Source organism: Vulpes vulpes, unplaced genomic scaffold, assembly GCF_048418805.1.
Source record: "Vulpes vulpes isolate BD-2025 unplaced genomic scaffold, VulVul3 u000000899, whole genome shotgun sequence".
Classification (NCBI taxonomy): domain Eukaryota; kingdom Metazoa; phylum Chordata; class Mammalia; order Carnivora; family Canidae; genus Vulpes; species Vulpes vulpes.
In genome coordinates this window covers 1,477,026-1,490,559 of record NW_027325780.1, presented here as the reverse complement: position 1 = coordinate 1,490,559, position 13,534 = coordinate 1,477,026, and positions in this window count along the sequence as shown.

Below are 13,534 nucleotides of genomic sequence, written 5' to 3'. Positions count from 1 at the left end.
TCAGTTGAAAAGATGTGCCACAGTTGTTTTATCCATTCATCTACTGAAGGATATCTTAGTTGTTTCTAGTACAGAAGGGTTTTGTGTGGGATAAAATTTCAAACCAGATGGATAAATATCTAGCTAGGAGTGAGTGTTGGGTTTTATGATAAGATTATATTTAGCTATGTAAGGAACTGTCAAATTGTCTTCTATAATGGTTGCATGTACTTCACATTTTTTGAGATCAAATTTTTTCAACAATTTTTCCAAATTACCTTTAAGACAAAATAAGTCATAGAATTGTTATGGTGTAGTTAATTGTACAGGCTCTGAAAGTACACTTTTTGGGTTCAAGTCTTGATTTTGCCATTTATTAAGTATATGACTTTGAGCATTTGGGTAACCTTTCTATACTTCAGTTTTCTTCCCTGTAAACTGAGAATTATCTTTTAGGTGTTGTTAGGATTAAATTAGATAGCATGACTTTGGTAAGAGTAAGACACTAATTGTTGTTGTCATTTTTCTTTCAGTGCTTTGCTTTAGATTTATTTAAAAACATTTCCCCTGCTCTTCCTCATTTCCTTCCTCCCTAACCACTCAGGAAGACAAGTTGGTCTTTATTCCTAAAGTTTAGTTCCTCCTTAAAGTTGGTAGCAGAAAAGGCATAATAGCTTTTTGTTTCAGAGCCATTAAGGGAATTAAATGTATTGTTCACAGTGGAATCCACCCTAGAGGAGGTTGAGGGGAGAGTGGCCTAAATTCAGAATGGTGTTACCTGGGGACAGGCCCACCACTAACTGACTTGTAAAAGGTTTCTGTATAAAGTTAGAAAAATACTCTGCGAGAAAATTAGCCCAGAGCCAAGACGCAACCCTTAGCCGGAGAAACAGTGCTGGATTTCAGCTCTCCCACATACCACTGGGTTTTAGTGTGTAGTTCACACACTATGCAACTTAAGTATTGGGTCTGCCTGTGGGATGAGAGAGAGGATTGTGGGTTCCATGTAGGATAAACACATGGACTAAGTACATTGGAACACAGCACCTCAGAAGTTCTTGGACATCCATCCCAAAGAATGCTGTGAGATAAGAAAGTGTGAGTCACTAAGGACTGTGCTTTGGGAAGAATTAGGCTACTTTCAAAAGCCATCAGTCAATATAAGTTTCACATGTTGTCCCAGCCAAAAAGCTAAACACATGAGAAACATTGCAGACAGAATCACAAAGGGGACAGATAGTGGAAAACCAATGTCTAAACAAGCATTGAGTCACCATGTACAGAAAAGGTAAAGTTGGTTATAGACTGAGAGACTTCTGCGATGCATCTACGTCTTAAGACTTTCCTAGAAAAATGAAAGGTCCCCCACCCCCCAAGGAATGATTGATGCGAATTCCTGTAGACTTCAGAGGGTGAAAGAATATGATTTGGAGAACAAAAATAAATGGGAAGTTTCTTTCACCCAAGCATTAAACCTTGGTATAAATAAAATATAGACCTATATATTTTAAGCAGACTCTAAGAATCAAATTTTTTAGCAGTTGTTTATACAGACAAGTTGAGTTTTTACTTGAATTCTCATTTGGCATCCTCCAAAGTATTGTTATTTCTAAGTTACTAGAATCCTTCCTTTAGGCTTCTTGTTAAGTGGGAAATGTAGTACAAATATTTTCAGATGAGTCACCTCCCTTTATAAGTGATTTCTTAATATTTTGACTTTCTGGTTGGGAGTCTGTCAAAACAAGGGATTGTCAGAGGATGAAGAGGGTACATGTAGAACACATAAGATATTTTTTCTATAAAATAACCAGACACTCAACTCTAGCTGAAAGTATCAGGAACCCTATTATTCCCATAATCTATTTTTAGTTCTAGTATGGCCTTTTTTAATGTGAAAACTTTTATTTCATTTTAGCCAAAGACACTTAAATTTTTTTAAAAATTTTATTTTGGTGTATTTATTCCCATTACACTGTCAGGCCAAACATCTGTCATTATATTCACAGCTTACTGCTCTTTTGGATAGTAGACATGTAAGAATCTAGCTTGTTATTGATGCCATATAGCATTTTGCAAAAATATTTAAATATACCCCTTTGGAAAGACATTTGTTTAGACCATCTAGAAGCCCTGACATTCTGTGGATAATTCTGTAGCAGGGAGATAGAAGCTTGTGAAAGCTATGCAATTTTCTCCTTTTGTTTAATTAACCACTTTGGGGCAAGAGTGTAACCTTCTTATATTCTACAATCTGGATGTACCATTAAATGATACATAGGCCCAATAAATTAATTTAAAAATTAGTTTGGTTGCTATGAATTCTCTCATTATTATGAAAATCATGTCCTCTTACAGGGAGGTTTTGACATTAGATTTGATTTCTCACCACAAAATACAGATTCAGCATTCTATGTGAAAATGCTGCTTAACACATACCAGCCTTTATATACATGTTATGTGCTGAATGTAGCTTGTTATTTATAAAACATCTAATGAGCATGTGAGATATGGGATATTTTCAGGTAATCCTGTAATATAAACATAAGGAGATAATATTTATTGAGCAGGGATTGATTACCAAACAGTACTGTTTGGGAAACATTACAGAGAAAACCCTTTGTACACAATTTCAAAACTTAATCATTCAAATCTGACCAAATTATCCTGCAGATTGATTGTATTTGTTTGAAAACCCATCTGTTCTTATCAGATAGCACTGTATTTTAATGGATGTGGTTTGAAACAGACTCAAAAGAATTTTTGAAGTTTCACTTACTATCTTTTATCTCTCACAATTTCATTTTAATTCATCCATATGAAACTGAGTTACCTGTACAAAACCAGTCTCTTTTTCTCTATACTAATAATTCATACAAGTAGATGCCTGTGAACTTTTAGGATAAGTGGGAATTAGCTGGTCTAGCAGGATGCAGAACAGTGTATGTACCACTGAAATAACATTTAGGTCTAGTATGAGGAAGAGGAACATGTATATTTAAGAAGTACAAATTTTACACTCACTTCAAAAATCTTTTATCAAGGAAATTGGGAGCCAGTTGAATATAACGGTAGAGTGCTGTATTAGAAGAAACAATTTTCAGGTCTAGTATTATCTACAATTCATTTAGTCAATAATTTTGTAATGAACATATAGTATGTGTCACGCATTGTAGCAAATTCTAGGTACTCACAACCCCATAGTGAGTAAGGCGCAGTTAGTCCCACCTCTCAATCACAATCTCGTAGGGGATATAGACAGAATTCCCACATAACTTGGGGATCTCATTTCTCCTAAGCCTCCTGAGTTACCTAAGAATTCCCAAGTATGTTTCATAATGTGCTCACAGACAGTGTTCTTTGAGTTCCTGCGAAGGTACGTCTCCCTGACACTATCACTGAGAGAGTTAGTCTGTGTTAATGTTGCCTGCCCAGTGTTCAGTTTCTCATATTCTCAACCCTGCAAAATCCTTGAGCCACCACTATGTTGCCATTGGATTGGTGTGACACACCAACATTCATTACATTCAACAGAATGTAAAACATGCCTGAGCCGTGTCTCTGTTGTACTTTGTCACCTGAACTCCTAAGCAGTTCTGCTTATGCCCCAAGGCTCACAAAGTTCTCTGTCAGATCCAGTGCCTGAGGACAGGCTGGGGAAAAGATGCATATTCTGTTCTCCCTTTCCCTCTCTTTCCTCTCCTTGTTTAAAAACAAACAACTTCACAGATCTTTTTCTCCCAATAATAATTCACACAAATAGGTGCTTGCAAATCTCAGCTAATAATTTAGTACACAAAGAAACATCCCACTTTGTAAATAAACAGGTAATATACTGTTTACAATAGACTATGATAAAAATCATAGCAGAGTTCACTTATCAGATTTTGAGGGGCACATATAGAAAGGGCCCTGGACCCAGGCTCAGGGAAGTAAGGGTGGGGGCCAGAAGTCTCTCTGAAAAACATGACAATAAAGCTGAGAATCTAAAGATAAATGGGAATTAGCTGGGCTAAGAGAATTCATAAGAGTATATATATAATTTAAATAGTGTTTTTGAAGCTCTGAAATTGAGAACACACTTATTTAAGAAGAACCAAGCCGGAGATCTTTTATAAAGCCTTTTCCTCTTCTCATTTATATATTTATACTCTCTTTCTGTATTCAATATATTCAATCTTCTATTATAAATATTTGTAAGCATATCTGCCTCCTATTATTAGAAGATAAGCCTATTGTGGGTTCTGCTAAATTACTTTTTGCATCCTCCATATTAATAGCCACAATGGTTTGCATATAACAGGTGGTTAATTAAAACAATATGCTTGAAGTGGTTAAGGGTGTTTGGGATAAATAGATTTTTCATGATCTAACAGTGGCATTAAATGATTTGAACAAATAGATGCAATAGAAAGCACACTGGTTCTAGATAAAAAGGAAAGGCTGGATCTTTTCTTATCTGTTAGAATAATTTCTTAGTGGTTAGTGTCACCAGAACATTTATGAAGCAGTGACCAACAGAACTATCTCTTAGTTCTTTGTACTGTTGACCCTTAACAAATGGGTTTTAACTGCATGGGTCCATTTAGATGTGAGTATTTTTCAACAGATACATATATAGTACTATAAATATATTTTCCTCATGATTTTCTTCATTTTCTTTTCTCTAGCTTTAGTACAAGAATACAGTGTATAATACATATACAAAATATGTATTATCGACTGTTTATATTATCATTGAAGCTTCTGGGTCAACAGAAGGCTATTAGCAGTTAAGTTTTGGGGAGTCAAAGTTATATGTGGATTTTCTGCATGATTTCTGCATGATGTGGGTCTGTGCCCCTACTCCCTGCACTGTTTGAGAGTCAGTGGTGCCACTTTTTTTTATTTCAAAAAATTAATGAAATAAATCAGACAAAATAATATGTAGCATATACATAAATTTAAAGATTAATAATAAAACAAAACTCAGGTACCTGACACAGAGCTTAAAAAATATGACTAAATATTATAATGAAAAGTTTATTCTCCTAACAAAATGGCAAACCAACATGGGCTGCTAGATTCCTCCTTCAGGTATGGGGAAAGTTTAGAACTCAGAACTAAAATTGCAGATGAAATTCACATAATAGGATGGAGGAGACTGAAGAAATATGACAGCATGTGGTAACATTTTCTTATTAGGGAGAAAATTCAAACCAATTATAAGTTAAATCCATTATCATAAGAGCATGTATAGAAAACATGACACAAACAGAATAACACGCAGTCTACTTGATGGAAAGCAGAAACAGAGAAAAGAAAAGCAAAGAAAGTATAGGAAATGGAAAAAAATGATAGCAGTATTAGATTCTAAAATAATAGAAATTGCAATAAGTATAAATGGGTTAATTTAGCCTTTTAAGTCAGACTGTAAGATTTTATTTAAAATAATCAACATTCTCCATGAGTCCCAATTTTAAACAATATTAAGAGAATGTTAAAAATAAAAGCATAGATCAATTTGAACCAGGGAGAAGGGGAGTAATAACCTTAAATTTTGACAAAATAGAACTTCAGGCAAAAATATAAGTGACTAAGAAGCATACAGTATATTTAAGAAAGAATAGACTAAGAGGAACAGATATGTATCTATAAAGCCTATAGGCTACTATGTAAATATGAAAAGAAACACCATATTAACTATAGCTTTGAAGTCCACCTTCACTGATTGCATCCCACTCTCTACCTCCTAGAGGTAACTACTACAAATTTTCTGTTTATTTCTATATTAGTTTTTTATTGCTTTGTAACAAATTACTACACATAGTGGTTTAAAACAACACATATTTATTGTCTTTTAGTTTGTGTGGGTTAGGGGGGCCAGAATAGATTAGCTGGGTCCTCTGCTCAGAGTCTTACAAGTCTGCAACTGAGTCAGGTGGACTGCATTCTCATCAGAGGCTCAAATGGGGAGAGATCCACCTCTAGCTCCCTTAGTTTGTTGGCAGAATTCATTTTCTTGTGGCTGTAGGACTGAAGTTCCTGTTTTCTTGCTGCCTTTTCTTGGGGTCATGCAGCTCTTTGCTATGTAGGCTTTGTCTTGGCCTTCTCAGCATGTCAGCTTACTTCAGGGCCAGTAGGAGAATGTCATATTTCAGCTGTTACTATAGCGTCTTATATAATGCAATGCAATCACTAGAATGGCATCTCATCACCTTTGCTGTAGTCACAGATTCCGCTCACACTGCAGGAGAGGAACTTATACGATGGCGCTATTCATTAGGGGTCACCTTAGGGTGTGCTCACACTGCATTGACTCACTTTATTTTTTGCCAAAATATGTATTGTCTGGTTTGTATATGCTTTTGAATTTTACATAAATGGAGCCATTCAGTATTATTCTATAATTTGTGTTTCTACCCACATTTTTTGATGTACCCATTATTGATGTGTATTCCTATAGTTTGTCATTTTTATTAATATATAGTAGACCATGGTAAGACTGTCACAAAGTTGATCTATTATTCTACTGTTGAATAAAGTCTGGTCTATTTCCAGGTTTTGCTAGTATGAACAGTATTGTTATGGGTATTCTTGTTCATGTTTTTGCTGTAAATGTGTAAGAATTTCTCAAGGATTATAATCTATTCTTCATTTATAACCAGGGTAGGAAGTCTTTTAAAAATATAAATCAACTTTAACTCTTCCAGGTCTAAGTGACATCTCACTGTACTTTGAACAAAATCCAAATTTCTTTATTGTAATTTATAAAGTCTGATATGCTCTGGCCTGTGTCCATGTCTGTGACACCTTCTTGGGCTAGTCTTACCCTTGCCCACTACATTCCACATAGCTTTTTTCTTTCTCTCAAACATACAAAATGTGTCATTCTTTCTTGCTCTTTGGATTTTGTACCCTCTTACTAGAATGCTGTTCCTTGTGGCCTCTGAATTTTGACTCCATCTCATCATGCATGACTCATCTCTGAAAGCATCAGAAGGCCCTTCCCTAGATACCAAATCCAAAGTATCTTCCTATTCACTCAATCTCCTGACTCAATTTTAATTCTTTTCCCAGAATCTATCACTATGATAGTCTTATTTCATTTATTAATTGACAATCTGTTTATCTCCCCATTTTGAATGTAACTTCTCTGACAGCAGGACTTTTTCTACTGCTTAAATGTATATCCCTAATACTGGTACGTATAAAGTACTCAAAAATCTCGGTGAAAGAGTAAAATAATAACTGCAGTATCAGAACTTATGATAGCCAATGGCACAGAGATAAAGAATGAATATAAAACAACTTTTCTACAGCCTGCAGGTGGGCTAAGAGGATTTGCCTGCCCAGTATTCTCACTTGTTAAGGAATGTTTCCAGAAACCAAAATACAGAGTTTTCTTTCAGACATTTTCAATTCTGAACTAGGAGAGAGTGACATACAGTGTTGGAAGATTACATCTGGGGAAGCATTGGGAAATGCTGTCTTTCCAGGCCTATCATTGGGCTTTTTATTTGTTGACAGCCTTCCGGGCTCACTAATTAGAACTGTAAAATTTCAGGTGAGTGACAGTAGCTTATACGCTAATTCTGCTTTTTGCAGCTGCAATTGCTGGGCAGGTAATGCTATAATTGATGGATGCTGCCAGTTGGTGAGATGGATGGAAATTAATACTTAAATTACCGTTGTTAGAGGTCGGAATCACATTTTCAGTTGCCTCCATTAATGAAACGATAATTTTGGAGAATAAAGATGCCATGTATACCTTGGATGTTGAATATTATAAATATAGATATAAATATTTACATTAACTATAAATTTCAGTATGTAATGTATGCAAGTTCTCTCCTACCCCCAAGTAACAGTTCTTTAAGAAAAATACAAAAATAAAATAGATAAATAGATAAATCCTCAAGAAGAAAATTACTTGTCCCATAAGGGACTTATTAATTATTAGATTTTGTCTTGGAACTCTAAAATTATTCAACATATCTGATTAAAATCACATATACTTCACCATGTTTTAAAGGAAATGAAACTTTGGGGAACACATTTTCTATAGTAGGGTATGGAGAGCTAATGATTCTATATTGGTGAAATAAAGCTTGAACTCTTGAAGTGGTAGTCAAGAATTTCTGAAATGATAGTACATCACAGTATTAACTTTTAAAACAATGATTATGTCATATTCACTCTATTCTAGTGAATACAATTGGGAGTATGAAGGTAGTGTCAGATTTTCTTTTTTATGGTTCTCTTTATATGTTTCTGACCCTTTCTTTCTTTCTTTCTTTCTTTCTTTCTTTCTTTCTTTCTTCCTTCCTTCCTTCCTTCCTTCCTTCCTTCCTTCCTTCCTTCCTTCCTTTAAGATTTTACTTGTTTATCAGAGACAGAGAGAGAGAGAGTGAGCAGGGGGAGGAGCATAGGGAGAAGGACAAGCAGACTCCATGCTGAGCAGAGCCAGATGTAGGGCTTAATCCCAGGACCCTGAAATCATGACCTGACCTGAAATCATGAGTTGGATGCCCAACGGACTGATCTACCCAGGCATCCCTCTGACCATTTCTTTTTAGTTTTTTTCATAGGCTTGCAATCTTAGGTTCCTCCTTATTTTCACCTACCCAGTAATTCCAGACCAAGGCTATACCTCTCTAAGGTTGATTTAAGTGGTTTAAGGTGATACTTGGTCATAAGTATCTTTTTGATTGATTCTAATATGCAATCAGAGTTGAGATCCAGTGTTTTATACTACTTTCTTGGGTAGTTCATTCACTTACATAATTTGAACTATTATACTGATGATTCTCATGTATATCATCAGCTCTAACCTGAATTTCACTTGAATATGAAAATACATGTTTTTCTTCTCTCCTTGGATGATCTCAACATGCCAGTACTGAACTCATCAACCACCATGTCTCCTCCACTTGCTCCTTGTCCTGTTTCTTATCTTGAATCCTAGAAATAATTATAGTCTTCTTTCCATGTGCCTTTCCAACTCTATTCAACAATCCTGACAAACTTTCTTCTAAATGTTTTTCAGGTCTTTCCCATTTTCCTCACCTGAACTTTCTGTTTAGCTGAGATTCCCCCATCTTCATTTTCTTAATAGTTTAAACACATCTTGCTTGTTCAGATCATCTTCCCTACTATGCAAACCCACCTACCCTATCATATAAGTACACCATTCACAGTTACAATTCTGCAGTGGCTTCTCATCATTTCCTGGATCCAACTGATGCTGAAACTTCTTAGCAAAGGTAACTAAGGTAATACCATGACTCGCTGTCTTCATTTCTCATTGCCTGATTCTACTTGATGCATACGTTAGGATCTAGGATATGAAACTGCTTATGATTGTCCCTAAACATCAAGTGTTCCTAACACCCCATGTTTTTGTTCTTGTTCTGATTTTTGTCTAAAATTATCTTTCCTTTAAACTTTTAATCTCTCCTTACTACTTAACTCAGATATCCTTGCAAAATGACTTCTCAGACTTGCTAGACTTGGATAAATGTCTCTCTGTCCTCTCCAGCATTCTGAGAATTCTCTTATCATAGAATTAGCCAAATTAAAATCAAATAATTTACTTACTTATTTCCCTCTCCATTAAAATGTAAGCAGGATCTGTGTCTTACTATCTTCATATCCTCAGTGCCCATGTGGAACTTATATCTGGAAATTAATTACACACTTCTTGAATGCAATAATTCCTGATGGCTCCAATAAGTCACCATATATCCTTTAGGCACTGCAACTCAATGAATGTGTTTTCCCACTATTGAATGGGTTGATGAATTATACTGTTAAAATTTGTTTGTGATAGTTCTATTAATATGTTTCAGTAAGCATCAGGTAGTATTAATAAGAAAATGTCATTTTATTTCACACTTGTTCCTCTTTAATCACTATTCCTTTTAAGGCATTCCTAGTGACTTATGTGTGAAGCTTTCCTTACCTAATGCTTAATTGCATTCTTTGCTTTTTGCACAGTCAATTCTTGATTATCCATGGTCATGGTAGAAAGGGAGAGCATGAAAAATCTAAAAATCTCATTTGCATCAACTGCCTCTCTCACCAAATCTTTTGCCAGAGATAGTAATGAGTGCAGAAAAGCTGGTGGAGGTGCAAATGAGCTGTGAAATGGCAAAAACTCCTGTTGCCAGAAAAATTGAAAATGAAAAGCTCTGAATAGTACACATCTGGATAGTCACAGAATAAAATAAAATTGACTGTATTTAAAAAATTAGAATTTAGTGTATGATTGATGAAGACTAATGCCTTTGGTTCTGTAAGGGTATCTGGTTTTGTTTTACTCATGGGCAAAGTAAGTGGTTGCATACATACTATTGTGCCAGGTGTTCTAGGTTGATGCTATTTCTCCAAATGTCACATTCACTCTCTTGCCTCAGTGTCTGAATTTTCACCATTTAAATATATAAAGTGTGTTAATTAAAAAATAAAATAAAGTATTGTTAATTAATAAAATAAAATAAAGCTTGCTGAAAATGGGTACGTAACTGGGTGTGCAAAAAATAAAAATAGATTCTACACCTAATTTTCTTAAGTCTGGCTATCCTTAGCTATATAAACATTTGCTTTCAGATTCTGATCACAGAGACTTTTAGAGACCATTTTATTTCATTCCCAGCTTTAGAGGACAGCTATAAAGCAGATCAATCGATGAAAGTAATACTTCTGTAGACATTTTTCCCAGTGGAATTGATAAATTGGAACTTCCAAAATGTTCTGTAAGTTCCTGTAACTTTCAATACCCATATGGTTTTGAATGTTGTTATTGTTGGAGATAGAAAAGTCCTACATTTATTAAATAAAGAATAGTTGCATGTGATTTTGGGGAATGGAAAGTCCAGAATCTGCAGAGTGGGCTGGCAGGCTGAAGACCTAGGAAGAGCTGATATGCAAAGGACATGTGCTAGCAGAATTCCATCTTGCTTGGGGGAGACCAGTCTTTCATTCTATTCATACCTCCAAATGATTAGAAGTCCATTCACATTATGGAAGGCAATCTTCTTTATTTAAAGTTTACTTGTTTAAATGTTGATCTCATCTATAAACACCCTCACAGAAATATCCAGAATAATAATGGCCACATAAATGGACACCATGGCCAAGCCAAGTTGACAGATAAAATTAATCATCACACTCTTCATCTGTTAGATGATAAAAGGGGGAAATAACTTATCTGAACATCGAGTAATTGAGCTCAGACAAGTATCCAAAAACTTCTTGATATCTTAATTGGCACCTTTTCTACCATAGAGCACTGATTTTTTTTATAACTGTGATGAGAAAAAAGCAATAGAATTTAGCTCAGAAATAAATACCAACAGTGTTTCATTTTTTAAAAAAAGTCTATTGAACAAGGCTTTCGTAATATTTCAGAATGTCTGGCATACTCTGTCCCTGCCTAAATTGCCAACAGTAGGTTCTTATTTTTTCTTAAATAATAGTTTTTTTATTGAGATATAATTCACATACCATACATGTCACTCCTTTAAAGTGTAAAATTCAATGCTTTTTAGTATATTCACAAAGTTCTGTAGCCATCACCACTATTTGTTTCTAGAACATTTTTATCACTCCCTATTCTCCCTCTCTCCATTCCTTGGAAACCATTAATTTCCATCTCTATAGATTTGCTTTTTCTGGGCATTTCTTATAAATGGAACAATATAATATGTGGCCTTTATGATTGCTTCTTTCACTTAGCATAATGTTTTTAGGGGTCACCCATGTTGCAGCATGTATCAGTACTTCATTGCTTTTTATTGCTAAATATGTTTCCATTGTATGGATATACTGCATTTTTATCCATTTGTTAGTTGATGAATATTTGGGAAGTTTCCACTTTTTAGCTAATAGGAATAATGCTGGTATTAACATATGTGTACAGATTTTTGGGTAGACATGTTTTCATTTCTCTAGGGTGGTATTGTGGAGTCATATGGTAACTATGTTTAACTTTTTGAGATGCTGCCAAAGTGTTTTTTCACAATGGCTATACCATTTTAAACTATTAGCCATGTGTGGAGTTCCAATTTTTCTCCATCCTTTTGTTCTCCACAATATTTATTATCTCTGTTTTCATTTAAAGCCATCATAGTGGGTACACAGTGATCTAATTGTAGATTTTATTTGTATTTCCCTAATGACTAATGATTTTGACCATCTTTTCATGTGCTTATTGGCTATTTGTATATCTTCATTGGAGAAATACCTGTTCAGGTCTTTTACTCATTTCTTAATTGGGTTAAGTTTCTTTACTTTGAGCATAAGAGTTCTTTATATGTTATGGCTACAAGCTTACTTGTAGATCTATAATTTGCATGTTCTCCCATTCTTTGGTGTTCATCAAGGATACTTTCCTGATGATATTCGCAAAGAATAAATGTTTTTAATTTTGGTGAAGTCCAATTCATATTTTTCTCTCTCTTTTTTTTTTTTGCTTTTGTATTTGCTGTAATATCTCAGAGATCATTGTTAATCCAAGGTTACAAAGATTTACTCATATTTTTTTTTCCTGAGTTTTACACTTTTAGTTCTTACATTTAATTTTATGATCCATTTGAGTTTTTGTTTTATTTATATGTTGTGAGGTAGGGATCTAACTTCATTCTTTTGCGTGCAGATATCCTGTTGTCCCAGCATCATTTGTTGAAAACATTATTCTTTCCCATTCAATGGTCCTGACATCCTTATCAAAAACCTATTAACTTTAAATTTAGGGCTTTATTTCTGGATTTAAATTTGATCTCATTGATTTTTTATAAGTATTATAAAAACAATGCCATTATACCATTTGCACACTGTTTTGATTACTGTTGCTTTGTAGTAAGTCTTGAGATCAGGAAGTGTTGAGTCCTATACATTTTTTTCTTTTCAAAGGTCATCTTAGCTTTTCTAATTCCTTCCATTTCCATATGAATTTTAAGATCAACATGTACAGGTCTGAAAAACAGGAGGTTGTGATGTTGATAGGGATTGCATAGATAGTGTAGATAAGGCTGAAGAGTTTTTCCATTTTAACAATGTTGAATCTTTCAATCCATGTTGAATCTTTTCAATCCACATAAAATATCTTCCCTTTTGCTTAGTTCTTCTTTAATTTCTTTCAATGATGTTTTATGGTTTTTAGTATATGTGTCTTGCTCTTCTTTGCTAAATTTATTCCTATTTTATTCTTTTTCATGCTGTCATAAATGGAGTTGCTTAATTTTTTTGTTAGCAGGTAGAAATACAATTTATTTTTGTATATTGAGTTCATCTCTTGCTATATTGGTGAATTTAGCAAGATAACTAGAAATTTTTATAACTAGAAGTTACTCCCATATGTTTCCAAAAGCTTGTGGATAGGGGAAGGTGGTGTTCTGCCCAGTGAGAATCTCAAATGCAGAGAGCCTGAACTTGGTCTGAAAGGTGAGGGTTGAATTCCAGAGAACTAAAGGTTCTGCCTAATAAAAAACTGAAGTTGTTAGAATTGCCAGTTTTCAATGCTGGAAATTGGGATTGGTCAACCTCTTGACATGGAAGAGGAAAGATTAATGACAAG